Below are 27,553 nucleotides of genomic sequence, written 5' to 3'. Positions count from 1 at the left end.
AATTAAAAATTAAACAAAAACCCCACAACGAGCTATCACCTCACTCATGTTAGAATAGCTATCATCAGAAAGTCAAGAAATAACAAGTGTTAGCAAGGATGTGGAGAAAGGTAACTTGTGCCCTGCTGGTAGGAATGTAATCTGGTGCAGACACTATGGAAAACAGTGTAAGTGTTCCTCAAAAAATTAAAAATGGAATTACCATATGATTCAGTAATACTGGGGCGCCTGGGTGGCGCAGTCGGTTAAGCGTCCGACTTCAGCCAGGTCACGATCTCGCGGTCCGTGAGTTCGAGCCCCGCTCCAGGCTCTGGGCCATGATCAGAGCCTGCTTCCGATTCTGTGTCTCCCTCTCTCTTTGCCCCTCCCCCGTTCATGCTCTGTCTCTCTCTGTCCCCAAAATAAATAAACGTTGAAAAAAAAAATACTATTTCTGGGTATTTACCCAAAGAAAACAAAAACACTAACTAAAAAAGATACATGTACCCCCATGTTCACTGCAGTATTATTTACAATAACCAAGATATGGAAACAACCTAAGTGCTCTCCATCAATGTAAGAATGAATAAAGAAAATGTCACACACACACACACACACACACACACACACACACACACACAGACACGGTGACATATACATAACAGAATATTGTTCAGCCATAAAAAAGAATGAAATGTGGGGTGCCTGGGTGGCTCAGTTGGTTAAGCGTCCAACTTTGGCTCATGTCATCTCACTGCTTGTGAGTTTGAGTCTCACATCAGGCTCTGTGCTGACAGCTTTGAGCCTGGAACCTGCTTCAGATTCTGTCTCTCTGTCTCTCTGCCCTTCCCCTGCTCGTGCTCTCTAATATAAAATAAAACATAAAAGAATGAAATGTTATTTGCAACAAGATGGATGGACCTTGAGGGCATTATGCTAAGTGAAATAAGTTAGAGAAACAAATACTGTATGATTTCATTCATATGTGGAATTTAAAACAACAACAACAACAACAACAACAACAACAACATCAAGAAAAAAAGCTCACAGATACTGAGAAATGATGGGTAGCTGACAGAGGCAGGAGGCAGGGTGTGGGGTGGGTGAAATGTGCTAAAGGACTCAAAAAGTACACATTTTTGGTTATAAAATAAGTCATGGGGATGTAATGTACACCATAGTGACTACAGTTAATAATATTATATTGCATATTTGAAAGTGGCTTAGACAATAGATCTTAAAGGTTCCTTATCGTAAGAAAAAAAAAATTTTAACTGTGTTATGGGAATGATTTTAACTAAACTTATTGTGGTAATTGTTTCACGATACATACAAATACAGAATTATTATGCTGTATGCCTGAAACTAATACATTATGTATCAATTATGCCTCAATAAAATATTAATACATAAAAAACTTCCTTCTTCCTTAGAAAATTGTTATTTTCTGGAATAAATAGCAATAATATGTAGATTAACTAAGGTAATATTACAATAAAAATCCTGGCCATGGATTTGGGAGATCTTAAAATCTTAGGTTAGGGAGAAACAAATTCTTAATCTAAAGGAACACTATACATGAAGGAAAAAAAAAGCACCAGTTAGACTTTAAAACCAGGGAGAGTCATTAGATAACCCAAAACCAAAATCTCTAACCAACCAACCAATCAAGCAAGCAAACAAACAAAAAACTCCATAAGCAACCCTTAATAACTTCCAGATTTTTAAGTTTAAAACAAATGAAAATGAATGAATATCCCATATGTTTCAAGGGAAAACAGGCCCTTCCTGACTCTAGTTAAACAAACTCTTTTAGTTGAAGGTTCTGACTCTCCAATTTTGGAGAATATGACTGCTTGACAGGCAAAATACAGGATGAAAATAAAGATAATAGTAATTTGGTAACAAATTATAAACTCCAACTAGCCACCAGCACTTCAAAGTAACCATTATTCAGAATTAGTGGGGTCTGTGGTCACAGTGTTATAGAGAAGTACTGTCTTCTGTTTTTAAAGTATGAATAACTAGGACCTTATCAATAAAGAAAAAACAGAAACGTGTTATTGAGAACAAGGAGAGTTACTAAAGAAACACTATTGAGTTATTTCTCTTAATTTCATTTATTTTTCCAAAAAGCACACTCAAGTCAGCATTTCTCACAACACAATAACAGACTGTCTAGTCTCTTCAGTATTATATATTTTCTTCTCCTAACATCACTATAAAAATAAGCAAGGAAAATTTTCATTTCTTTGTAAATGGAGATAAGTAACTTAAAGTATAAGGTTACTTAACTTTAAAGATACACACAAAAGATAAAGAATTTTTCATGGCCTCACATATTAATTTGGATTAAATTATACCTCAGTCTCTTTGCTGGAAAAATATTTTGGTATCAATTATTTTCTATTTTTCAGTTTTGTGCCACTATTTCAGAGGAGAAAAATGAAGAACACATTTTCTAGAAATGTGAACAGTAAAGAGCAGACAGGAATGACAATTTATTATAGCAGGTATTACTGGTCTTTGGCTTAAACATGCCAACCCTGAATCCTGTCCTAAGATGCTCTTCAACAATACTGCAGGGAGGGGAGTCCCTCTTATCGAGGAGTCAAAAGACACACTGGAATGCCTATTTGATCATATGTGAAATTAAAAAAAAAATACTATCTTGAGTTGAAGTAGTAGTAAGGTCTGAAAGAAAAAAGGACTATAAATAAATAAGTATATAAGAAAGGTAAGTAAGTAAATAAAGCTGTAATCCTAACAGCTTTTTATTTCCATAACTGCAGCCATACACAGAGTTTCAAATTAATTTCCTGACTGTATAAAAAATCTAATTTCATTATAACAAACTCTATGACCACCGTCAAAATTTGTTTATTTCAAATATCCATTCTAAAAATTTTTCAAATAAATAAATATTATAAATAAGTAAAATCAACTTGCCTTAAAATTTTTCTGACATGGAGATGACTTTTATATGCTATTTAAAATGAAAGTTATCCTGAATTCAATTCAACTGTCCACACCAATGAAGGCTTCCATAGATAATTATTGCATATTTGTTCTTCCTATCAAACAAAGCAATAGTTCACACCACTGAAATTTCAGAGAAAGCTAATAAAAGACACATTTAGAGTTAAAGATAGCATGTATATTTTACCTTGCCTATTAAAAGTCTGATTGTTTGACTACAGAAGCCAAGAATGTAACGATTGCTAGAAAGGATTATCAGCTCAGCATGAACACATACCATGTACAATTAACCATGTCTGCCATGGGCACATGTATGCACATATGACATATTTCATCATCCTTCATATGTAAGTTGCTGGTTAAGAACACATTTTAGTGGTCAGGCAGCACTGAATTCAAGTCCTGACCCTACCACTTATTAGCTATATGACTTGAGACAAATTACTAGCTCCTTGGCTCTACAGTGGAAATAATAGGGGCGCCTGGGTGGCTCAGTCGGTTGAGCCTCCGACTTCAGCTCAGATCACGATCTCGCGGTCCGTGAGTTCGAGCCCCGCGTCAGGCTCTGGGCTGATGGCTCGGAGCCTGGAGCCTGCTTCCGATTCTGTGTCTCCCTCTCTCTCTGCCCCTCCCTCGTTCATGCTCTGTCTCTCTCTGTCTCAAAAATAAATAAATGTTAAAGTGGAAATAATAATCCTTAAATTTGTCAGAGCTAAATAACAATGAACATGAAGACTTAAATACAACCTGGCATGCAGCAATTACTTAATAAAAATAGCTATTGGTATTATTATAGGAGTTAGTTAGGGTCTATAGGACTATAAATAAAAATAAAAATAGCTTAATAAAAATAGCTATTGGTATTACTATAGGAGTTAGGGTCTTTCAGGACTCATCAGCGACTGATCATTGAACATGATCTTGAAATAGGCAGTTCTCTGCCCAAACCTGCTTGTCATAGTGAGCGAGCTTTCGCTCAGCAAGCCACCGGACACATGGCACCAGCCAGCTGTGGCTGCATCTGCAGCACTGGCAGCTCAGGCAGGGGACACGAACACAACCCCATGAAACAACAAAGGCCCACACTCTCCTATTCTTCAAACCAATGCTACAGGTCTGAGGTTTGTCCCGACAATACAGAAAAGCGCCATTTACTCAGAATGAGGTTTAGAAAAATAATGGTTACAAAAATAGAACCATTTTATTCTTCTTGAGACCACTCACCTACCTATCAAGTACAGGATAAGAACTGGTAATTACACTCTTCTAAGAATTTCAGAAAAACTCTTAATCTAGGCCTACTCAACACCAGCCACATTGAAAGAAAAAAGACTTCTATCAACATGAAATCTACTTTAATGACAAAGTATACATATAACAAAAAAAATACCTTTAAAAATTTAAGGCTAGTTAGAAAATGCATAAGCAGGAAGAATACATAACCAGAAAGAATGAATAATATAACTAAAGAGAAACTGGGGCCTTTTATTTTATAAAAAGTAAAGTTTTCAACAACTAAATACAGTGTCAAATCTTACAGTATTTGAAATTCTAATTCTATGATTATGATTTCTAATGAACAGTCTCAGCTATTATTCCTATTACATGATTTTGCTGAGCCTGAGTGACTCTGATCAGAAAGCAATAAAATGGGAAGACACAGGATTTAAGGAGTCAGCAGACCTGGGTTCACTTATATTTTAAGTGAACGCCCTTTTAAACTCACGCATTAAACTCATTTTTTTTTTCAGCTGTAGAATACCTATAAGAATATTTTTCACATTAGTCTGCTGTGAGCATCACCCTAAATTCACCTATTTAAAAGTGTTTTATGAACACCAAAGTGCTGTCCCAGCAGGTGGCTATCAGCAGAGAAGCCACATTTTTCCATGCGTTTATAAAACAGACTTGGATTACTGCAAACGAGAGAAGCTGGGAGGGAAGTCCTGTGGGCACACCACATGAAGAGAACTCTGCCCCCTCTATTGAGCAGAACTGCCCAACCCCCTGACTATGAGCCTGGATCAACAAAGAACCCTGTGGATATCATGCTGCTGCCTACATGGAAATCTCACCATTTTTTTTTTTTTTTAATTTTGGGAGATATACCTTCCTGTGTTTTGATTCTATAAATTTGGGTGGACAAAGCACAAAGATGGAACAAACTGTACCACTCTTAAAATTCACGTGGAAGGAAACATCACAGACACAGAATACTCAACAAAAAACAAATCTGGATACTAATCATAGTACTCACAAATTTTTTAAAAACTCAACGCACTTTTGTGATTAGCAAAAATGTAAACAATATATGAACACAGTGTCAAGAGTGTGTCAAGAATGATGTATTGACATGAGGCCAGATGGGAAGATGACTTCTATTCTTCCACCTTCAGAAACACAGAAAGCTGTTTACAGCCACTGAAAAAAGGCTTATCGGGGCGCCTGGGTGGCGCAGTCGGTTAAGCGTCCGACTTCAGCCAGGTCACCATCTCGCGGTCCGTGAGTTCGAGCCCCGCGTCAGGCTCTGGGCTGATGGCTCGGAGCCTGGAGCCTGTTTCCGATTCTGTGTCTCCCTCTCTCTCTGCCCCTCCCCCGTTCATGCTCTGTCTCTCTCTGTCCCAAAAATAAATAAACGTTGAAAAAAAAAAAAAAAAAAAAAAAAAAAAAAAAAAAAAGGCTTATCTAGTATTCAAGCAACCAACATTCAAGTATTCATTGCCAGCTACAGTGTTATTTGGGGAAGAAGTAGAGACTCGGTTTTCTCACTTTTTAAATATTAAATGTCTGACAGCTTTTGTTAAAATCATTCGTAATATTTATTAAGTACTTACCACATGCCAGGAACTATTCTAAGTGCTCTGAATGTATCAATTTATTTAGTTCTCATAATAATCTTAAAAGGTAGGCACTATTATTATTCCCACTTTTTGTAAGAGGAAATCATGGCACAGAGAAGTTACAAAACTTGCCCAAGATCACACACCTCATTAGGAGTAAGGCCAGGATCTGAATCCAGGCAGTATGCAACCAGAACTCAAGCCATGAACTAATATACCCTACAATCTAATAAAATAAATAATTAAGCAGAATATATATTATACTTAATGGTTTCAAAAAAACATTTATTAAAGGTCTACTATTTGCCAAACATATGACAACAAAAGCTTTAAAGACACTAGATTTAAACAAGTTGATGAGTTAGTCTCTATCAATTAATTATGTCCTCACATTTACTTGACTCAGCTGTTTTTGGGACTGGACGTGAAGAGGAGGCAAGGGCATAGAAGAGTAACCACTACTAACAAAAATGATATTGCTCACGAAAAAGAGGAAAGTCTTTCTGGGAAATATTTGACTAATTTTTTGGAAAATCAGTTCTGGGGAAATTCTCAAAGGACCTCCTGATTATGTAACACTGAGTAAAGTCAAATGTCTACTATCTTCAGTGAGGACTTCTTTCCATGGCACATGACTGTCAGCTCTCAGATATGGAAATAACACAAGCTAAACCAGCATCAGGCCTCATCCCAAAAGAAACTGCAATAAAAACTTCTGTCATCTGATAGTATTGCTCCCGGATTCATTCATATGTGGCTGCAACTTATAAAGGTTTAATTTTGTAGTGAAATACCTCAAGATTTAAAATAACAGGATCATTAATCAGTTATCTTTTATTTCATTCGTAATTAGTCATGGACTTCTTGCTATTCCAGTTTTCATGGTGACCACTTTAAAATGAAGAAAACTTTCTCACTTGTAATTTCAATTGGCTTTTCCCATTCCCACACTTCTTAGTGGAAGCTCCTAAGAGCTGTCTGTGTACATCTCTCCCCACCATTCCTTCAGTTGACTCTCATTTTGTATACAAGCACATCTGCACCATCTCTACACATTTGGTCCTAAATGCTCCTCATATGAGAATCTGTCAACTCATATAGTATGGTCAAGATGGTCTGTGATTCTCTATTGTATCTTTACCGCTGTGGCTCCCTCAGAAGGGACAAACACAAGATCACATGACACAAAGCCTTGAGAATTCTCTGGGTTCTGCAGATGTTACTGTAAGTCTTTTTTTGGTTTCTGAGATACAAAGATGGATAATTCCTCAGATGACCTCAGAAGATCTTTCTCAGATCTGCACTGAGCAGAACAAGAAAGTCAATTCTTAGCACTAACAAGGTAAGTGATAACCTATCACCTTGGATTCCAAAGATGGAAGGACAAGATGGTACCAGGGCCCTTAAAACTCTTAAAAATGACAAATGTACTAAGCTAAAGTGGAACAGTTTCTATTTTTGTCTTCACAAACAGAATGGATTCTCCCTTCTATCCCCCAGTTCCTTTTCTCCAGCCTTTTTGGTATCTAAAAGTCCTTCAAGTTGTTGGCCTAAAGGCTCCAACTAATCATTCTCTACTCTGTCTCATCACTAATTTTTCTTTTGCAGAAAAGAAGCATTTCTTTTCTTCTTTACCAAGTATTCCTCATGTTTGTTAGTTGGCAAAGTCAACCAGATATTGAGGAGAGAGAGGAGTATCAGACTAACTAAAGCACATAAATCTCCATTTGGTAATATAAGAAGAGATAATTAGGGAAAGAGTTTTCCTATTATTCCTTAAATGAACCACAGTGCCCATTCTCAGGACCAGGGGAATTAGGGGGCATGTAGCAAGCAAAGTGTGTAGGGTGCAAAATGTAAGGAGGCATCATTCTCAAGTGCCAACATTATACTTGCATGACTCTAAAAGTGAGTGCCTCCTCAGTCTGTGCCCTCATAGGTGACTCACTTTCCTTATTCTAAAATCCCTGTGCCATTTACCCACAAGTCAAAATGGTTAAGGTGGTCCCAGTGGACAAGAAGGAAAAATTTAAGCTGCACTCAGATGCTTTTTGAGAAGGAATTGGTTCTGCCTTCCCTTCTAATTTCCCACTAATTTCTAATTTAGTGTCTGGTTAAAGCCTAAACCTTTGTCTGGTGCCTGATCAACTTTACTAAACAAAAAAAAAATGAAGAAACACCAGAGAGTGAGAAGATGATCCCAGGGCCTCAAAATCTATTATATATTAATTGACTATTCCAGAGCTATGTCATACCAGATGCTTGGACAACTAGTGGTGCAGCCATAGGCATCCCATGGCTAAGCAGCATGTCAGCCCCCTTATATCAGCTCCAGCATCATCACTATCTTCAATTTTTATTGTCAATCAGAGAATACGTAAGTAGCTATATTACCCATCTTAAAACAAAAACAAAAAAATTTTTTTTGATCCCACTTCCCCTACCAGCTATCCTCCATTTCTTGATCCCTTTTCATATTCTCATCTTCCATCTCCATTGAGCTCATTCCTGTCAGGCTCTTAACTCCCATCACTCCACCAAAACCATGGTCACCCATCATGTTTAGCTCATCGCTAAATCTAAGAGTCAATTAATCACTCTCTCGTCCTTATACACTTTCTTCATTTGGCTTCCAGAACAGCTGCACTCTTTTGCTTTTCCTCCAATCTCATTGGTGTTCCTTCTCAATCTCTTCTCTATGCTTTTGAGAATTCCAAATCTCAATCATGGATCTTTTCCATTTATATTCACTCCCTTGGTGATTTCACTCAATTTGATCATAACTTGAAATACCATATACTTGACAATCCCCATAAAATTTCGAGCTCACACTCCTCTCTGAACTTCAGTCTCACATTCAGATGCCTACTTAGTGTTGCTACTGAGTGGTAGACATCTCAAACTCAACATGTCTTTTTTTTTTTTTATAATTAGACTAAATTTATTCAGTACCCTAGTAAAAGTTTTGATTATAAGTAAAAAACAGATTTGTAGATTTATAATATATTAATACAAAGTGCATGACTATATACAGTACATCCTACAGGCAAAGAGGTGGAAGGGGAAGAAGAAGGCTGTGGTTGAGGTCTAGTAATAAATAAATAAATAAATAAATAAATAAATAAATAAATACAGAAGTAGAGATGATCCATGTTATAGTATATTCTACCACCAATACTGTAGCCAAAATGTACAAAAAAAAAAATTTCGGAACAACAGGAGGAAGATGATAATGGCTGGGACTCTTGTAATTCACCTCAGAGGCTATGGGAGAGCCAACCCAACTCACGGTGTAATCTGTGCATATGGTGGCTTGTAGTTTTTGCCATAAGGAAGAAATACAAAATTTTAAGTTTAGATTAAGAACTATAAAACTATATGGTGCCCGTAAAAAAGTGGCTGAATCCTTACTGTTATTTATACTATCTAATTTTTAAAATCCAGTTTTAAAAATAAGCACTGAGTCATGTTATTATGAGGTAGGCAAATGATCCTCCCTAATTATGAAAAGTCTGAACCAGTGATAGATTATTCCTGAACGTTTAGAAAACAGGCAATGACAGTACTTTGGTTTGGGTTCAAGTAAAAAGCCTTCAAATGAAGATTTTGGATTTGAAGAGCTCCGTGTTCCGGATGCATCATCTATCATCTCAATGTTCACAAAGCCTGACTAAAAGAAGTCAAACCTAAACCAGCCCACTCAGCATTAACACACACCTCTTTTCTTTTAGAATTTTACTTTAATATAGAGTGGAAAAAAAAACAAAAACAAAAAAAAACCCCAAACCCTAATAGGTTAAAACCAGTCAAACAACCACTCTACACAGACAAAACCTTCACAAAGGTCAACTGAAGTAATCCAGAGCTAAAACTGAATTGCGCAGATTTTCAATGAAGTCACCAGTCATGTAACACAAACAAAAGTCAATTATTTACACACTAAGCAAGCCCTCTAAGAAATGTGCCCCAAGAAGCATTAACCTTTGTTTTTTTGTGTGTGCCATCCTGAAGACTTGGACATTTTTAAAGATAATTTAACATTTTTATTTATTTATTTTTTTTTAATTTTTTTTTTAAATTTTTTTTCAACGTTTTTTATTTATTTTTGGGACAGAGAGAGACAGAGCATGAACGGGGGAGGGGCAGAGAGAGAGGGAGACACAGGATCGGAAACAGGCTCCAGGCTCTGAGCCATCAGCCCAGAGCCCGACGCGGGGCTCGAACTCACGGACCGCGAGATCGTGACCTGGCTGAAGTCGGACGCTTAACCGACTGTGCCACCCAGGCGCCCCTATAATTTAACATTTTTAATAGAATGTGATCTCTACCATGCGGTAATGCTTTGGTTCTCTTCATTTAGGATTGCTCATCCTAAAACTTGACATTTCCCCAGAGGAGCTTTGATTCTGCTTTAGAAGTTTCAATATACATTAAAATCTTTATCAAAAATGAATATGGAGGGAGGTGACAGAGGATGCAACATATACACTCAAGTTACCTCTCTGTATGTTTAGAAACTACTCCTTCAAGGCATTTGCACCAGAGAGCTTAGTCTGTCCTGCTTAATATTCAGTAGTACAGGTTTGAATCATCAGAACCTTGGCAAGACCTTAAATTATTAACAACTACCTCTTGGGGCAAGTCCACGTTACTGAGTTATGACAAATTTATTATCATGAAGGAAAACAAGTATAGCCAGCCATCTTAAAAATGCCCCAACCACTGCTTCTCAATATAGAAAGACTAAAACTACATACGTTTATCATACAACAAATCCCATCTCTGTCCCCTGAAATTCCCCTAGATTCATTCATTAGAAGGGGATTAAAAAAAAAAAAAAGACTTAAAGAGCACTTTACAGCAGCATTCAGCTTTCCTATGAAATACTCAGCATCTTAAATATTATGTACACTTTTTTTCTTTTAGTAAGCTAGACACTGGCTTCAGAGTTTGTGGAACTGGAGGAGAAATAACAACCCATTCAAAACTATTCTAGAAAGTGTCTTTTGGCAGAATAGCAGGTATCCAAGTTAAAAATAGGAGGGTTTTGTTGCTTTGTTTTCTTTCCAAAATTTAAATCGTTTTTTTGTTCCCCTTCTACCTAAACCTCAGTCACCACTCCTGAGTGGAGATGGGCAGAGGCTCTGGCCCCTGCTCCTCCGGCTTCTCAGCAGCTGCTTTCTTATTGCTGCAGCAAGGCTTGAATAGATGTGTGTCAATGAGAACTTCTCCAAAACGGCCTTTATAGATAATCCCACAACATATTTTCTGGTTTTTCTAGTATGTGAGATCTAAAAAGGAAAACACTGGCATTCTATTAGAGCCAGGAGCCATCTCTGTATCTGAGCCATCATCTGACTGGTTACCATAACAAGGAGACTGAGCTGGGGAGGCACTTGAGGTGGTACCGTGAGCATCAGAATTGTGATGTTTAAATTCCTTCTGTAGTTTACTGATCTGGTTGCTTTTTATCCTGTTTCCAGATAGAGTTTTCACTGTCTTTGGTTTCAATGCTGTCTTCAGACTAGGTCCTGCCCTTGCATCTACCACGATTCCAGTTTTTTGTTTTTTGTGTGTTTTTTTTTTTTTTTGATCCTGCTGGCAGTTTTTTCCATCTTTTCAAAAACAGGACACAGGCATTACAGATGTCTCCTGAACGAGTCTCATGCAACCCAAAACAGCTCTGGAAGTCCTTTCCATAGCATTTAGTGTCAGTGAATTGAGAACTGGAGGACTTAGCTCTGCAAATACAGCAGCCCTCTATACTTTGGTACATCTTTGGCTTGTGAAAACCAAACATCTTTTCTTCTGGGCAATAGTCTTCCAAAATCCCGAGGTCTGGAGTGCATGCCAAGCCAGCGTACCCCTTCCAACCGCTCCCTCCTCCTCAACTGCCTTTCTAGCTCAAACTCAACAAGTCTTAAAAGAACTCTTATTCTTACCACCCCCCACCCAATCTGTTGCACCCATATTCATCTCAGTTCAAAGCAATTAGAATGTATCCATCTGGTTGCTTAAGCCCAAATGCCTACTGTTATCCTTGATTTCTCTATCTCACAAGCCATCATCTAATCTGCCAGGAAACCCTATTGGCTATATCTTTGTCTATGCTACCATAATTGCTCACCTAACTGCAAAAGCCTCCTCATGAGTCTCCCTGCTTCTACACTTGTGCTTCCTCTACCCCCAAATAGGCTATTCTCAACAAAGAAGCCAGAAAGAAATAAAAGAAAAAGGATTTATAGCAGAGAGGTATGAACTTAACTATGTAAATGACAAGACTCAATGAAGTAGCTAGATGCTCACACCTTTACAGGCCTACCTTGTTTGATTGTGCTTTGCTTTACTGCACTTTGCAGATATTGTGTTTTTTACAAATTGAAGGCTTGTGGCAATCCTACAACAAGCAAGTCTTTTTTTCAACAGCATTTGCTCACTTTGTGTTTTTCTCATATTTTGGTAATTCTCAGAATACTTGAAACTTTTTCATTATTACTTTGTTATGGTGATCTGTGATAAGTGCATCATCATCATCACTGAAAACTCTGATGATGGTTAGTATTTTTTAACAAGGAAGTATTTTTAATTAAGGTATGTATGTTGTTTTTTTAGACATAATGCTATTACACACTATTAGACTACAGTGTAAATACAACTTTTATATGTACTGGAAACCAGAAAATTTAGTTCACTCACTTAATTGTCATGTTTGCTTTACTGCAGTGGTCTGGAACTGAACCTACAATATCTCTGAGGTATGTCTATGTCATAAATGCAACAGTTGTAAACGTAGGTATGTAAAGTGCAGGTACGTTGATAGGAAACTCAAATACTACAAAGGGGACTGTTGTCTGTGACATGGTTATTAAACTGGAGAACAACTCTTTTTCAACTTCTGAATTAAATATGATTTTCCCTTAATTTCCATAACAGTTGTATTCCTAGAAAATTCATTATATATTAAGACAATGCAAAAATGCTTTGTGTATACATGTAAAAAGTTATGCTCAGTTGTGGTTTTTCAATAGGAAACTGAGGGGGCCATTTTAATATCAATATGTGGAACTGTCCTGTACACTACAGGATGCCTGGCATCTCTGTTACCCATTGACTAAATGCCAATAGTATTCTTCCAATCACTGTAATAATCAACAATGCTCTGACAAATTTTCTAAACACCCCAATAGTGAAATTACTCCTGCTTAGAAACACTATTCTAAAAATATAGTGTCCGATCCTACAGAATATCTTGACTCTGTAATTTCATCAAAAGAAGCATGAATAGGGCGCCTGGGGGGCTCAGTAGGCTAAGCATCCGACTCTTGATTTCTGCTCAGGTCATGATCTCACAGTTCATGGGACTGAGCCCCACGTTGTGCTCTGTGCTGACAGTGTGGAACCTGCTTGGGATTCTCTCTCTTCCTCTTTCTCTGCTTCTCCCCAGCTCAAACTCATTCTTCTCAAAATAAACAAACTTAAAAAAAAATGAACAACATATTGAAAAGCACAAAGTGCCATCTATCTTGAGTGTGGAAATTAAATTCATTCAGGAATATTCTGGTATATCCATTGATTCTCAGTCCAAACGGCCCCTTTGTCCTAACATGTTGATGAGCTTGGCTTTCTTGTGAGTTGGGGATGGGGTTATGACAGCCAACAATCATGCATAAATACATAATTTGAAACCTAAGGAATGCTGCTGCTATGTAAATCCACTTTGCGAGAGGGAAAACAGATGGGGGAGGTACCAATGTACAAAGAACATGGGCTGACCAGGAATCAAATGAGGTGTGTTGTAAGAGATGTATCCACCTATTTGACAGATCTTTATTTATTGGCTAGGCACTGAGACTACAAAGATGATGAAAAGAGTTTCTGCCCTACAGGAGATGTCTAAAGGGAGCAAATCAGTCTCCAACTGGGTCTTGGTTTCTTCAAGCTCAAATCTGAATGTTCAGAGTGCTTTCCAAGAAAAAATAAAGATTTTATGTATATGCTATAGTGTAGCACAGGGAAAATACAAAATGAAGCAGGCAAGATGGTACTAGAGTTAAAATAGTCACTCATAGGACATTATTTTATTTCTCACATGAGAGTGTAAATATTACTACATGAAATTACTATTTTGTTAATAGTAAATGTCATTATATTTCTACTTCTTGATATAATAAAAAGATGGAGAGTATACATTCAAACAATTCTCAGGAGCAAAATGGAATAGAAATGGCAGTTAATATCAGCATGTTTTTTTCTGAAAGCATTATTTGCTGTACAAAAAAAATAGCACTTTTAATCATTTCATCCCTCACGCAATTCACATTTTGACAAGGCAAAATCTGCAAAGAATTTGCACACCAAAATTGTCTGGTGGCTACAGAGCAGCTCACAGAATAAAATGTTAACAAAATGAATGGAATGTTAAGCTAACTGGCTGGAGCCAGTATATATAGATTTTAATGTTATCTATTTATATCTAATTTTTTTTAAGTGAGAAAATTTAAAAAAAATTTTTTTTCAACGTTTATTTATTTTTGGGACAGAGAGAGACAGAGCATGAACGGGGGAGGGGCAGAGAGAGAGGGAGACACAGAATGGGAAACAGGCTCCAGGCTCTGAGCCATCAGCCCAGAGCCCGACGCGGGGCTCGAACTCACGGACCGCAAGACCGTGACCTGGCTGAAGTCGGACGCTTAACCGACTGCGCCACCCAGGCGCCCCAAGTGAGAAAATTTTAAAGTAGCAATATCCTTTTGAAGAATGAGGATATTGTAAATATTTAATTTCTTGAGATTATAGAAAAACCATCAAGAATAAAGAAAGTAATTTTTCTCCTTACAGAGACAGCTAAAGTTTAGGTTGTTCTAAGTCATTAACACTTCTACTTCTTTTCCAACTAGAACTTTATCTACTTATAATATTGATTCTTTCAATTTCAATAAAGCCCAGAGCCCTAGAAAAGACTATCATTTAGAATAAGAATTCCTTTTTTTTTTAAATTAGTCATCTCCTTGGCATCCACATTCATATTCACACCTAGCTGTACTTGTTAATTCCCAAACACATCATGCTCCTTATATGCCTTTCTAGGCTTTGCATATGCTATTTCCCAGGCCATTTTCAAAGGCTTTCTCCCCCCTCCTTAAAGATCTACTTACCTTTAAACACTTAACTTAAATGGTAGCCACAAACAGCCTTCCTAAACCTTTGCACAAAGTACTTCCCATGTGCTCCCATAGCACCTTCTTCATTCCACAAAAGTGTAATTTATGACAGGACTAAAATCATTTACCACCTGTCTGTCCTCCACAGACTCTCTGTAAGCCTAAAGACCGGGAAATACCACCAAGTCTGAATATGGATTTGCTAATGAAGACAACAACTATGAAAAATAATGGTGAAAATGCTGTGATCATTTTGCAAAAGGCCCAAACCTTGAGGTCTATTACTTCTTCCAGTTTTGTGTTATTAAAATTTATTTGTAAATGATAAGAAAATCAAACTTGGTATGTATATTACCAATTATACTATTAATTTTTAAGGTTTCGGCTAGATTTTTTTCCCCAAGGAAGAAATACATCTCTACAACTGATGTGCAAAAACAAGTGCCTTTGATTCTCACCATGTATTAAATGCAAATAAATATTCATACCTGAAATATTTAAGAAAAAAATCCCCCTATTTAGATTATGTTCATCCAAAAAATAGGAAAGCACATAAGAAAAAAGCATACCACAGGAGAATTTATAGGGAAAGTGGGTGTGGTTCCTGAACACTACAATTCACGCTTTCAGTGTTAAAAAGTGATTAATTGAAGCAATATAGACCAACTCTCCACAGGAAACTGAGGAACCACATGTGCACTTGGTTATGACTACCACCTACAATGTCCAGTGGAATGAACTATAAAGATACATTAAGGTTAAGTACCTAATTACACAGCTATACACAAACTTACCCATCAGCAGAACTAAGGTAATTTGCAGAGACAGAGAAGGGAATTAACAGGTGTCCAATTTCCACATATATACAATGTTTTATCAGACTACAACTTCATTTAATCTTTCTAGTCACCCTGTGAGCTAGTTATTGTTAATCTCAGTTTAATGAGTAAGGAACTAAAGCTCAAAAAGATGAATGTGACCTCACTTGTCCTATATCCTCATTGTCTCACTCAATGACAATGACCTGTGTTCTCTGAGCATGCACCACAAATGAGGCATGCTGAGTGACCACTCATCCTGGTTTACAGTTTACATGGTTATCCCAGCATAATTAACAATAATGCCATGTTTCACTCTCCAAAGTGTCTGGTTTGAACAATTACATAGTTTCCATAAGTACAGAAGGGTGAACATCTGCTTATATAAAAATATATCTAGCCTAAGTCTGAAACAAGATCGAAGCATTTGGGGAAAACAGTACTCTTTCAATAAAATTGGTGATAATTATAATACACTGAATTTTGTACATGCTGAGACCTTTACATACACAGTTAACCCTTGAACAACACAAGTTTGAAATGTGTGGGTCCACTTTTATGTGTATTTTTTTCCCCAGTAAATACAGTATAGTACTATATAAATGCATTTTCTCTTCCTTAGGATTTTCTTAACATTTTCTTTACTCTAGCTTACTTTATTGTACAAATATAGCAGATAACACATATAAAATACAAAATGTGTATTGATTGTTTATGTTATCAAGGCTCCCAGTAGTTCTGGAGAAGTCAGAAGTTATATGTGGATTTTCAACTGCATGGGGGCTGGCACCCCTAAACACAGCACATTAAGGATCAACTGCATAATTTAATCTTACCTAACATCCGAGTAAGAAAACTGGATTTTAGAGACTAATCAGTCAAGGTCACACAATTAATAATGGGATAAGCTGAGTTGTACCCTGACAGATGAGTCCAGATGACACGTGGCAGTTTTTGTAGCTTTTTGAGGCATCTTAAGAAGGGATGAGGTTGAAGCCAGAGTCTAGGAAGACTATCAAGATTGCCCTTCCCACAATGTGAATCTCTTTCCTCTAAGTCCCAGATCTTTGGTAGGTTCTACTAAGTGGTATGCATGTGTTGTGTTGTGCTGTGTTCTCAGAGAATCCATTAAAAAAGGAAGGCTTGGGCGCCTGGGTGGCGCAGTCGGTTAAGCGTCCGACTTCAGCCAGGTCACGATCTCGCGGTCTGTGGGTTCGAGCCCCGCGTCAGGCTCTGGGCTGATGGCTCAGAGCCTGGATCCTGTTTCCAATTCTGTGTCTCCCTCTCTCTCTGCCCCTCCCCCGTTCATGCTCTGTCTCTCTCTGTCCCAAAAATAAATAAACGTTGAAAAAAAAAAAAAAAAAAGGAAGGCTTAACCCTGGACAAAATGAAGACTATCCATAGAGTCAAGTCAAAGACAGATGAGGGGATTCTCACTGGAGACATGAAGCCTTGAGACCTATCAAGATCATGGGGATACTTTTATAAGCTTTGAAACTGGAGATTTAAGACAAGTTTCCCTAAATTTCTAAGGAGCCAAGTATACCCTGGCTAAAATGTGAGAGAAAGGAAGAGGGAAAGAGAGAGAGCATGCAAGTTCAAGAGTTCAAGAATTGCTATAACATGGTATCGCTTAGCAATAAAAACTAAAAACTATGTTTTTCCCATCTGGTGTGAACCTGCTTAAGTTGGTGAGACTATATATTCCTGACAGCAGAAAATATGGACTCCATCCTATTCTACTTTATAACTTTCATGAGGTCTGCTTTATATAAAAGGAATTGCCTTTGTAAAATTAGAAAGAGTGTTATGGAGGATGACTGGGTAGCAGTTGGTTAACGGTTGGAGTCATGATCTCACAGTTCCAAGCCTCTGCCCCTCCCCTGCTCATGCTCCTGCACACTCTCTCTCTCTCAAAATAAATAAATAAACTTAAAAGAAAAAAAGTGTTATGGTATCATTATTTCTTGAGTATTATCTTAGTAATACCTTAAGAACAAAAAATGATTTTGTATTTTGGTCCTGTTTAATTTTTGTATTCTTTCTACCACATTCAGGCAGATATAAGCACCATTTCAATTTGTAGGGATAGAAACCAGATCACAGAGAATGACAGTCATAGGTGCAATCAGAAGTAGACTCAATCAGAATCTTGAGTATACCAGGTAATTCCATACTAACCTTATTTTTATAAACTCAGCCAAATGGAAGAATGCACACTACCCATATTTACTGAACTCCCACCAATTCAATGAGCAGTGTGATAATCATATCTGCCTTTAAGATTATTCTGGTAATTAAAGAAGTCAACCTGTAAAGAATCTCGTGTAATACACACACACACACACTATTACTTATTGCTGTAAGTTTAAAAAGGCATAAATAAATGTTGTATGCACATTTTCTGCAAAGATACCCAAGAAACTGTTAACAATGGTTCCTTTAGATAGAAGAAACACAATGAGGAAGAAAGGAATCTTGTTTTTCATTTTATACCTTTCTATACATTTTAAACTTAACTGTATTACTTTTTTTTTAATGAGCAATTGTTTTAAATATATGAGAACTAATGCTTTGCTAAAAGCCTCTTTTCTAGAATTTCAGATACATTGAGTCTCTGCATCTTCAGAATAAAGTTTAATAGTTTCCCGCCCATGGCCATTCGCATTTCTTACAAAGTTTAATCCCCAGCATAAATTTTTGTTGCTACTATGAACAGATATATATATAAATAAATCATGATATTTACATTATTTATAATGGAATTTTACTATATTAAATATCTTGGGCATTTTTTATTATCTACAAATAATTCTGTCCTTTTCAATAATTCTCTTTTTCTGTTCTTAATATACTGGCTAAATATTTCAGAGCTATTTTAGATAGTAATGATGACAGCAAGTAAGCTGCTAATTCTAATAGGAGATAAAATTGTGTGTTTCACCATTACTAGTATTTTGGCTATTGATAACTTGATCCTTGTTTATAACACGTAACTTCAGCTACTTCCCATAAAATACGTACAGTAAATATCTCTAAACAGTGAGATAATAGGTGATTATATTTTCCTTCACAATTTCCAGTAAATTATGTAGGTTTATTTAGGTTTTCTACATCTACCTTATATTTTTAAAACTCAATTTTGTTGATTTATGTTTCTTAGAAGATTGCCCATTTGATTCAGATTCTCACACATATGTGGAAAAGTTTCTACAAAAGTATTACCACTTTTATCTACAGATGACTACAGTTATATTCAACAGCTGCTAATTTTGTATATTATTTTTTACTATTAGACTAGCTACAAACTTTTCCCATTTATTTTCCAAGTTTCCTAAAATGAATGGACACATACACCTTTATCTCCTTATTTCTCCTAATGTTCCTTGCTTAAGGAGAATGTTTCTAACTCTAAATTATGGGTCGGTTAGTCATCAGTATCTTGCAGAAGGCAAGAGTGAAGCAAAACCTAAAAAAGCTTTCTCTTTAAAAACAACATTGTACTGTCCTTTGTGAAAGACAGCATATCTAACAATAATGCCTGGATACAAATTTCTCAAAGTAAACTTATTCTGCTAATAAAAATGGTATCTCCTCCTTTTTATTTAAATACATTCATGCTTAAGAATACAAGATACCATAAATATATTAAAAATCTGATATTAAAGGGGCGCCTGGGTGGCGCAGTCGGTTGAGCGTCCGACTTCAGCCAGGTCACGATCTCGCGGTCCGTGAGTTCGAGCCCCGCGTCAGGCTCTGGGCTGATGGCTCAGAGCCTGGAGCCTGTTTCCGATTCTGTGTCTCCCTCTCTCTCTGCCCCTCCCCCATTCATGCTCTGTCTCTCTCTGTCCCAAAAATAAATAAACGTTGAAAAAAAAAATTAAAAAAAAAAAAAATCTGATATTAGGAAAATCCTAACATTCCCAGATCAGAGTTCCATGAAAACCATTTTCCAATACTCTTAATATTAAAATTTGCATGTTAACAAATGTGTGTGGCAATGTGTTCAAATCCTCATCAACTTCTCTTTTTCTTTTCATATTTCATTAAGTAACCATTATATTGAACCTATCTTGTCATCCAAAATGGTTAGTTTGAGATACATTACCAGAAAATGCCAAGTTTAAATATAAACAGCTAACTTTTCATTTCTACTCTACCAGGGAAGTTTCAAAGTGTTAAAAAATGCAAGCTGCTACTCATCTTCTAAAAACAGAAAGCGAATAATTAGATCACAATTGATGGCTCTTTTCTCAGAGGGGAAAAAAATGATGAATGCAACTGGAATGTTTATTGTCACTGAAATTCTTCAGGCCTGGATTCCAAGTATCGGTCTTGATGCAAGTTACTATGACAACTTAAATTACAGAAAATGTCCCCCCTTCTTCTACCAAGTTTTTTTTTTTTTTTTGCCAAAAGATCATTTCAAGTCTCCTAAACTCTGCGTGCATAAATTACCTGTAACAACAATAACCATCTCTTTAACAAGTTTTATTTAGAAATGCCCCCACCTAAACCGTTAAAACCAAGTATAAGCATATAAAAAATAAATTCCACTAAATCTACATGGGACAGAAAACCTAACCTGAAAACATGAACACATGAACACATGAACACACACACACACACACACACACACACACACACAGCTTAAAATGTAAAATGTTGAGAGTATTTTGAAACTATTCCCCACTACCAGAGGCACAAAATATTACCACCATAAGCTTCATTACAGAAACTATAGGAAATTATTTACAGGGCAGTTTTGAAAGAAGATTATAGAGCTAAGTCCTGTTTATCATTCTTTTCCCTCCATTAATGCTTTTTACAGGAAGGTACCAGAAAAGGGGGATGGGAGAAGAATGCAATCTTATCTGGAACAGAAAGAGAAGCAAATAAATTATCTGTAATGTCTTATTCTGTTTTACATAATCTGTCTTTTTTACATAAAATATGAGTTTTAAAGTTTCTTCTTACACAGCCTCAAATTTAAAACCTAGGAAAGATGCCTTGTGATAAATAAAATGTGAATTATTCTCTATCATTCGCTAAAAGAATAATGGCTCACGAGAAACTACATCATTGTGGAGAAAATGTAATTTAGTAGAAATAGTCTGATTGCAAGACATTAAAAATTTAAAGTCACTCCATAAAAAAATATTTAAGGTAGTTTCACAGTGTAGCAATACTGAAAATTCAAAGCTGGTTTTGTTGCCAGAAAGTTAATATGACTAAAATTAGATGCTACATTCAGAAAGGCTTAGGGAACTCAGATACCCTCTTTCTATGAGTAAACTGGTTTACTTCAGCAGCCAGCAAAAGGCAAAAAAGTTTTATCTATTACTATAACACATCCAGAAACCCCTCATTTATTTAAAACAGATAAAACTTCATTTGAAAAAAGAAAACAAGGCAGTATGCTAAGGGAATCTTTTTGCACTTGAAGTCAAAAATCAAAGACTGTTAATTCCTAGTATAGTAAGCATTTGAGAAGAAATAGCAAAAAATTAACTCTTTATCTGCAAAGTTGAATCAAGTCCTACATCTTCTACATGTATAACTACCAGCGTTCTAAAAGAAACAAAATAACTGAAGCATTCAAACCCAAGTGTACACAATATCTAAACATTAAATCTGAACCATAGTTCCTCTTCCTATAACTTATATATAAATCCTCCCAAACAAAACATAATTAATGTAAATAAAAGAAAGATTTACAGAATAGCTTCATCAGTGATGAAAGCTAAACCTAAAATTTAAGTGATAACATAATTATGGAGAGAACTGTAGTAAGTTAGACTACATAATACATTTTATTCTTCTTTAGATCACATGACAAATAGCAGGGCTAAACTAGAATTTTTCAGCTTCTGATATGGATATAACAAAACTGTCCAATGAGAATCTGACTATCTTTTACTTTCAGCACGTGTGGCCTGCTTGTCATGGATTTTGCTAATGCCACAAGCAATGCAAGAGTCTGTAGGAGAAAAACTGAACCAGTGAGGATAAGGACTTGTGGTTTTAGGAATTCATTTCCCTCCAAATATTCTAGCAATTACTACAACGCTCTAAGGTTATTTTTATTTCAGGGATGGATTAATTTATGTTAACACCTTTGAAGATACATCATTAAGGCAAAAAAGCAAGCACGTAACTTTTGCAAAATAAGAGACTAAGGAATTTATGAAACAGCATGCTGGTTGGTGCCTTTGAAGAGTTAATTCACCTTGTAAAATGTGGACAATTTATTCACAAGTGATTCACATACTACAAACAAGGTCAAATTATTTTCCCTTCTGAGACCAACGAAGCACTTTAATGTTTCAAGAGGCGATACACATCAAGCACACAAAAAGCAAGTGAAAATTAATTTAGTTGTATATTCTCACTTTAAGAGACTTTGTGAACCCCCTTTCATGAAGACAATTACAGTACTTGAGAGATGGAAGCTCAAACTATAAGCTATTTCAAACTTATCAAGACCTTCTAATCTTCACTGTTAGAAATACTTCTCTGCTGTAAAACAGGCCATCGATTAATGAATGGATAAAGAAGGTGTGGTGGGTATGTGTGTGTATATATAAAATGTGTGTACACACACACACACAGAATATTATTCAGCCACAGAAAAGAATGAAATCTTGCTATTTGTGACAACATGCACAGAGCCAGAGTATTATGCTAATTGAAGTAAATCAGTCAGAGAAAGACAAATACCCTATGATTTTATTCATATGTGGAATTTAAGAAACAAAACAAACAAGCAAAGGGAAAAAATATGAGAGACAGAGAGGGAGAGAGAGAGAGAGATAGAGAGACAAAGTAAGAAACAGACTATAGAGAACAAACTGATGGTCACCAGAGGGGAGGAGGATGGGGGGACAGGTAAAATAGGTGATGGGGATTAAAGAGTGCACGTGTCTTGAAGAGCACAGGGTGAAGTACGGAAGTGTTGAATTACTATATTGTGCCTCCCAAACTAATAGAACACTGTATGCTAACTAACTGAAATTAAAATAAAAACTGAAAATAAAAATGAATAAATAAATAAAAGAGGCTGCCAATTTAAAGCACGAGTAGAGTAACGCTCAGAAAGCCTAAGTGGTGACACACCAACCTGCAAAAAATTTGCTTCAGACTCCACGTTTGAAATCTAAAGCATGGTTCATAATGCTAGTAGTGTCACCCCAAATTTGGACCTAGGATTTATGGTACACTGGCAAGGAAATACTAGTGCTAACTACCCTTTATACTTATCTAAATACAGGACTTATAAGTAATGATTCTTAGGAGTTCACCAGTGAACACAACCTCTGAAAGTCTCCCCCAATTTTGAAAAATTGTTTTTAAAATGTCACTTTAAGTGATATTTTTCTAGGATACATGAAAGGAGTACAAATTTTCAGACTCACCTTAGGGCGCTGGAGTCCCCAAGTGGGAGGAGTGTTGAGGTAGTCTTGAGGAAGAGTGGAGCACCAGACAGGTATTCTAGGAGGAACTACACAGGCACCTGAAAAGGTACACAGTGTTCTTACAGTCCTGGCTAATTTTTATCTTAAAAATGCTAAATCACCCCATTTTAACTTCTAATTATCCAAGAACAAAATACATAAGCCCTTAGCTTCAAACAGTTTTCCGAAGAACAGTTTTTCCTCCCCTCTCCAACCTTCTCCCTTCCTCATTTGAACTGCGGTATTTGTGGGGTGGGTTTGTGTTCTGTTTGATCTCAATTAGCGTGTTTGTGCCATTGAAAAAGAAATCTCAGCTGTTTCTCAAAAAGGTCATTTGATGGGCCCATGGTGTTCTAGGAAAGACTTTGTGCCCTCTTTCTCCTGACCAAAGCTGACTGCAACACCACAATAATTTATTGAGAGCAGTTTAGCAGTTAGACATTTGGAAAACTGCCAAAAGCCAGCACCTAAAAGTGATGTTGAGGGAGAAATTTCAGGTTTTCAGTCTTCAAAAATAAAAACAAAAACACGCCACACTTTTCCTTAGGGAGTATAAATTATTACCACTAGCTAACCCAAGAAAGAGGGTAACTTGGCACCAGTTCTTTTGCCCATTCTATTGCCTAATGCTGTGAGAATGTGAAACTCTGCCATTAGTTATAAAGAAAGCCTAAGAAATTTGGCCACAAGGCGGGAATTGACGCAATTCAGATGTCTGCCACATTCAGACTCTGCCCTTAACAGATGTTTCTGCATTTATTTATAGAAAGGTTTACTTTAATAACAAGACCATCTTCCACCAACCATTTTCTTTTCACACTAAAGTACTTCATGAATAAAAACTATCACCAAAAAAGTTACAATCCTTAAATTCTTAGTTATGTAATAATATGAAATGTCAAATTAGAAATAGTGTAAGGAAAATGAACCCAAATACGATGCAAGCTATCAGAAAATATATAAATTTCAAACATAATTGAGGAAGGGATAAGTTACTTCAAAATTTCCCCTTCCATAGCTGGGTTCTCCCTGAAAGGCTATATAACCCTGAATGGAAACACTGTCTTTCAGTCTGTTTGCTACACTAACATTTCATACAACTTAATAGTTGTTATAAAATACCATCCATTTCTGGATTATTTTTTAATAGTGTTATAGCTGTAGTGCAAAGGTGCATTAGTGCATGCTTCTAAGTTTTAAAAGAAAAAGAGGGAAGCATTCACATGAAAATTCTTTCTAATGAAAATAAATAAGCCTTAAGCAAACTAGATATCAAAGAATTCCTGTCTCGTCATTTTATGTTAGATGGGTTAGAGCCTTCTGGCTTCAACTAGACCTAACTACCTCCTAAAGAAGCTAAAAGAAAGACACAAATTGGAGGCTCGTGTGTCTTGGTAAAAGAGTCTGTCCATGGAACATGTCATCCAGAAAGCAATGAAGGGTCAGCCCTGTTGGGAGAGAGTATTGGAAGATGAATTAAAAGACATGTGAGAAAGGCTAAATAGACTAAGCACTCTAATTCCCAACCTTGGGCCTACAAGCTATCTAGAAGTCAGCCTGGTTGGCAAAGGGATTCTTATTTATCTAAATCAAAAATCTCATTTCTTACCCATCTTTTCTTCTTTAAAGCCTCATCTCTCTTTTTAGTTTTGTTTTCAAAAAAAAAAACTTTTGAAAGTGGGAAGTTGGCAGTTAAGGAGTTTCTAAAATTGACATAATCATTATCCTCTTTTATCCATAAAATAAGGTTATCAAGACTAGAGCCAGACATTTAAAGGCCAAGAAGATTATGGTACCTATTTCCTCATATGTAATTCAAAATGATACTTAGATATACGCTAACATTAAAATCTCTCCTTCTTAGATTTTTATAATTGCAAAATTCAAGGTTCTTTAGATTAGGATGGGAAGTGTCCTAGTCCTGCCAGGGTCCCGGGAATGTGCTTGGGATGCCTATGGGAAATGCCAAACCTGACAAGAAGGGCCAGGTTCTGGTATACTTGTACTCACCTCTCTAGTCTCCTGCGTGGCCTCAACCCTCTCCCCATGGATTACTATAACCATCCTAACTACTCAACCCATTGCCCAAACCACTTTAAAAACAAACAAACAAAGAAATAAAAGAGCAAATCCTATCATTCTACTATTTTTAAAACCTCCACAAAAAAGTCCAAATTTTTTTGTTAGGCCTGTCATTATGGTGACAATTTCTTCCTAACCATAAATATGGACATAAGATCTAGCAATCTGAAGACAGCAAGAAATTTGATATTTAAACAGATAATCTCAGAAAATTTACAATGTATTGGGGCTCCACCTGAGACTTCATATCCTTGCATGCCACTGTCTAAACTCATTTCTAGTCATTCCCTTGAAGCTACCACACGACATGCCCCAGCCTTATCCCTGCTCAGCTCCTCAGGCTCCAGCTCTACTGCATGCTGGTATCTCATCCCTGGGCTCCACCAATCTTCTGTGCTGACCAAACTCCAACTTACCCTCCAAGAAACAACTCAATCATCTCACATTCTCTGGAAATCTTCCCTCATCCAAACTGATCATTCCAGGAATTCTGGCTGGCTAAGAGCACTCACTGGTACTGTTTCCTAAATCCCTACAACCCTATAAGGAAGGTAAGTTGTAAAAAGGGAATAATCAGAAAACTAAAGAATAGAAAGGTTGAATAAGTGGTCCAAGGTCAGATAGCTAATAAATAAGAGAGCTGGAAATTGAACTCAGGCAGATTGACTTCAGAGCCCATGTTCTTCAACAACTGACCTCATCATCTGTAGTATGTACCTCTGTTATAGTATTTGGCATAATTATAATGAAATGTTTGCCTTTCCTTGAGCACAGAGACATTTTGCATTGCTATCTGTATTCATATTGCCTAGCACATAAGAGGTGCTCAGTAAATGTCTGTTGAGGGCTTGATGAATTCAGAGTTTTACAGAATGGCAACAGGTTATTCAGTGGTGCTGAGCTTATCACCAATGAAAGTCCTGCCTTGCTAAATGATTTCTTTTACCTAGAATTCTCCTATGACTACATGTTCGAAAATAGGTATCTGTTATATAAGTAATTGAAATGAACCAATAACCAATGTATACCAACACATGCAATTTGGAGCAAAAGATGTAAAAACTGAAAACCTCTACACCCCAATTTATATTATTTTTGATAAAATTAAAATTAAGGCTATTTGAACATTCACTGGACACTTGCACATATTAGATTAGACATTCTCCTAAGGTTTGGTAGCCAGTGCCTAAGATAGCCCCTAAAGATCCTTGCTTCCTGGTCTTCATAACCTTGCGTATTCTCCTCCAACTATGAGGAGAGTTAATTTGTATAGCCAGAAGGGTATCATGGAAATGATGTGTGACTTCCAGGCTAGGTCACAAAAGATGATGCAGCTTCTATCCTGCCCTTTGATCATTTGCTCATGTTATGCAGATGGTCAAGCAGCCCTATGGAAAGGTCCACATGGTAAGAAACAGGTCTCCTGGCAACAACCAGCTCAAATTTGCCAGGCATGTGAGCAAACCACCTTGGAAATAGATCTTTCAGCCCCAGTAAAGCCTTCACACAGACTACTTATAACATGAGATGATGTCTAGACTGCAATCTCATGTAAGATTCTGAGCCAGAGCCACCCACCTAGGACATTCCTGGATTCCTGATCCAAAGAATCTAGTGAGATAAAAAACAAACATTTATTGTTTTACATCCCTATGTTCAAGGCAACTTGTTATGCAGCAATAGATAACTAATATATATCTATTGTCACTCACACAGCCTTTATTCAGTTTATAAGAATGCAAATGGAAATTACTGATAACAAATGAACACAATATCAGGTTATCGCAATTCCTATACACTGAACAAAACCAAAATAGAATGATTAAGAACAACTCAAGTGCAAAATAAATTCCAGTTTTCTAAGAGATGTTGCCTTTTTCCTTTCCTTCCTTTTTTTTTTTTTTTTTTAATAGGTGAAATGAAGCATGCAGGCCTTTCATTTGCTTGTAGGTTATCCCTTAATGACTATTGGTTAATTGCTGGGTATATTCCCTTCTTCTAAACTAGGCCCACCAAATGAATAATCAGTGGACAACAGTCAGAAAAGAGGTTACTGCTCTGGTTGTTCAAGTCTTATAGGTCACATAGGAAAAATTCTAAAGGTTTTAGAGGAAGCTACTCTCTACTCTGTGACTTCAAGACACTAAAAAGTTAAAAAAGTACATTTTTTTATTGGAAAGGGAAAAATCCATCTAAATATTCAACTATATTCAACTATAAATATTCAATTATAAATAGAC

At 36.5% G+C, this 27,553-nt stretch overlaps 1 protein-coding gene and 1 pseudogene across 1 annotated transcript in view; both read right to left on the bottom strand.

Annotated features, from left to right (window-relative positions):
• RASSF8 (Ras association domain family member 8) overlaps nt 1-23,263 on the bottom strand; it is a 78,680-nt gene extending 55,417 nt beyond the window's left edge. Inside the window, exon 1 of the mRNA XM_047067168.1 lies at nt 23,193-23,263. The gene's annotated coding sequence lies outside the window, so the exon portion shown is untranslated. The remainder of the gene's footprint in view (nt 1-23,192) is intronic.
• Nucleotides 10,719-11,604, bottom strand: LOC124502491 (SIN3-HDAC complex-associated factor-like; annotated as a pseudogene).
• Nucleotides 23,264-27,553: the final 4,290 nt, after the last annotated feature.

This window comes from Lynx rufus, unplaced genomic scaffold, assembly GCF_022079265.1.
Source record: "Lynx rufus isolate CCGP_SWC_20201006 ecotype Redwood Valley unplaced genomic scaffold, mLynRuf1.p SCAF_7, whole genome shotgun sequence".
Classification (NCBI taxonomy): Eukaryota; Metazoa; Chordata; class Mammalia; order Carnivora; family Felidae; genus Lynx; species Lynx rufus.
Note: the sequence above shows the minus strand (reverse complement) of the source record. Positions and strands in the feature narration are given on the sequence as shown.